This window comes from Otolemur garnettii, unplaced genomic scaffold (genome assembly GCF_000181295.1).
Source record: "Otolemur garnettii isolate 467f Iridium unplaced genomic scaffold, OtoGar3 scaffold00131, whole genome shotgun sequence".
NCBI lineage: Eukaryota > Metazoa > Chordata > Mammalia > Primates > Galagidae > Otolemur > Otolemur garnettii.
In genome coordinates this window covers 2,246,982-2,250,293 of record NW_003852526.1, presented here as the reverse complement: position 1 = coordinate 2,250,293, position 3,312 = coordinate 2,246,982, and the positions used below count along the sequence as shown (strand labels likewise).

At 44.4% G+C, this 3,312-nt stretch overlaps 1 pseudogene; it reads left to right on the top strand.

The window, feature by feature from the left end:
- The window catches only part of LOC100947698, a 2,413-nt pseudogene extending 849 nt beyond the window's left edge, over nucleotides 1-1,564 (top strand).
- The last annotated feature ends 1,748 nt before the right edge of the window (nucleotides 1,565-3,312 follow it).

Sequence of the window (3,312 nt, the reverse complement as noted above, 5' to 3'; positions counted from 1 at the left end):
AAACTTCAGGCTTTACTGGTGCTTTGATTACATTCAGTAGGAAAAAGGCCTCATCCTTACCCAGGAAAGTAAACAAACATAATAGTAGGGTGATCTTGAATCGCATGTCTCTATTTATAGCTTTTTAGCATGTTAGAAAGATCGTTACCCTCAGTCCCCCAGTGTTTCTGACTTAATACCTTTTATATGCAGGATTACGAATTTTGACAGAGAAACGTCAGTACAAATTTATTTTCACACCCCTTAGTATATCACGAATGGCTACTGTCATCTTTATCCCGTATAGAAACGGGATCTATCTCAACGTTTTCCACCAAATGTAGTTCAGCTATAGTTTAACAAAATTGTAACGATGGTGGGGATACAACACAAGAGATAAAAAATAAATATAGAGACAAAAAGTGTGCAGTAGGACTCGTAGGCGCAGCGTCCGCAGCCCTGGGAGCGCCCAGGCGGAGCAGGGGTTGAGGCGCACCACCTGATGAGAGATTTGGGGTGCTTCTCTCTCCTTTGTGTGGCTGATAGCTTGGGTGGTGAAGAGACCCTGGCAGTGTCACTGTGACACTGGCAGTGTCAAAACCTTTCTCTAGGACCTTGCCCAGGGAATCCAAGACTCCATATGGGGTATTTGCACCATCTCAAAGTGAGATGCTTGTTGAATCCATCAAAAGAGAGATGCGCCAGAGAAGACAGAGCAGCGTCCTAGCACAGAGGAGAGCCCAGAGGTCCGAGCGCAAACAAGAGTGAGCTGCGTATTGTTGGTAGAATTTTCCAGGGTTGTGCTTGGAATGGTGGAGCATTCTGGTTTACTCTCTTCTTTATCGAGTGTTTGTTCCTGTGCTTCCGTCAGTAACAGCCCCAGTTATCAGTGATCCATCACTACATGGAGACGTTTGGTCACGGCTGGAATTCTTCCTAAAGTCAATTTTCAGCTCTCTCTAGGTGCTGCCATTTGCACTTCTCAGAGTTGTGAATGCCCTCTGGTTTCCAGACATAGCTGCCCTGGCATGGGAGGCGTCAGGAAGAGAGCCCATCCACTCCCTGGTGTCAGCAGAATGACTGCTGACGTGCTTCTCAGCCCTTTGTTGCAGGCTCTTTTCCTTATCCCGGGAGTGCTCCTGAACCTCGTTTCTATCTATCTTGATGGTCACCAGGTTAGTCTCCTTCATATGTCCCTTCTGGACTCACCGTATTGCTTAGAATATCATTCATTCAATAAAGGAATTGAAATACCCCAATGATTGTCAAACATAGGAAGGACCTGGCCTTACTACCTTGTCTGGGGTTTGCCTTTGGCTTTTCTCAGGCAACACGGTCCTCACATCATCAGTGGCTGCCTCTCTCTATCCACTTTCCTTTATTCATTATCAGCACCAGTGAAGCAAAGACACCTGAAAAGCGTACTTCTTCCAGCTGTGACTCTTCTCCTTGGTGGTCTCTTAAGCAACAGACTGTTCCAGAAGACAGGGTACCTATAGTCTGCCCTGAGCAGCTCAGCCTTTGCAGAGAAGCTCCTTCACCACATTCCTCACCTGCCAAACTGAAAGCCACTGAGGGCCACTGAGTTGCCTGTCACACAAAGGGATGGGTGGGAGTTAAGGGAGGCTGCCAAGGGCCCTCTGCATAGTCACTTCTCTCGGAGCAGCTGGAAGGTTTGACTCTGGTGCACAGAAGGCAGAAGATTCCTGACAGCAGTGTGTGGATTCTTAACACCGTGTGAGTCTGAAAGAACCACATGTTTTTTGTTGCTATTTTCTAGCCTTTGCCATCCCCTCTGTCTGGATTTTGTTTTCTCCCTGTGCCATTTACCCTCCCACCTTTCCTGCCTTCCAACGCCCTTGGATGAATGGGTTTTGTAATTCTAGCTGCTGTATTTTGTGGATTTGTTATTTTTGCGGTTTCTCTGTGAAGCACACACATTGTATGTGGGAGATAAAGGAGGATCTCAGTTGCTCCTGGTCATTCCTTTTATAGATATCACTGTCTTGTTTCTTGTAACTCAAGTTAGGATTTGGTCTGTCTCACTCGACTGCAAGGGAAGGGAAGGGATGGGAAGGGAAGGGGAGGGGAGGGGAGAGGAGGGAAAGGAAGGGAAGGGAAGGGAAGGGAAGGGAAGGGAAGGGAAGAACAAGCCTGAAGAGATGAAGAGATGGGACAGGAGGAAAGACCTCACAGCCCCATCTGCTAGGTTTTGGAATGATTTATTTTATTCCCCTTGAAGGGTAAAAAGCTTCTTTTGCCGTACATTTAAAGTCCCTCAACTATGGGGAGATACCAATTCTGGCAAGTGCCACTGAAAAACAATACTCAGAAACCTGAACTTTTAAACTCTGGGGAAACAAATTTATTGTTGGCCACTGCCCAGTCTGTCTGGTATTGCTGTGGAATATTAGGTGCTACAACTAGGAACTGAGGGGTAAACTTATTAAACCCGTGACATCCTGCAATTGGTTGGTATTTTTCTATCATTATAAGAGACTAAATATAGAAGAAATGTCAAAATACTCGTACAATTTTAAAATTTCACATTTAAACATGAGCTGGTTTCCCCCCCACACATGCAAAAAAGTATGCATAGAACCTCTCCTTTTCAAAAGAGAATCATTGTTGAAATCAAACACACACACACAGTTGTGTTCTTATGTTTTTCCTTCTCCTAAAACAAGAGAGTAATTCCTTTCTAATATAAGTAAATACTCTATCACTTGAGAGGCAAAGGTCCATGTGAGACGTCCACTCCTGGCTTGTTGGACTAGGAACTGTTAACTATCCTACTACCACGAACAAATAGAAAAACTCTTTTTTTTTTTCTTTTGAAATAATCTTATAGTTGTCATTATGAAGCTAAGAAGATGCTGAAAAAATATATCAGTGCAATGTCTCTAAGAACTGAAGCTCAGGAAAAGAAACCAGGTATTTGAAAAATGCCAAATGCAGGTGAGAGGTCCCAAAGCTAAGCAGAGCTTTGGTTATCCTGTGACACTAGGGGTGACAAAATTGGAGTTCAGAGCCTGCCAAGAGATCAGTGCTGGTAAACACCCCACAATGAGGGGTGTACTCTAGGGGTAAAGGTCAGCTGCAAGTGGTCTGGCTCTCTCAGCATAATGAAGCCCAACTTACAATTATCTTACCTCCCATAATTAGATTAAATTGATTGTAGGGCATTAGCTCCCCAGAGGGAGTGACAGTAAGAGAATACACCAATGTGGAAGCAATTCTTTTCATAACCTAGTCTTCAAAATGACATCTCATTCCTTCTACTGTATTTGATGTATTAGAACCAAGGCATTAGTGTTGCTTTGGGCTTCGGAC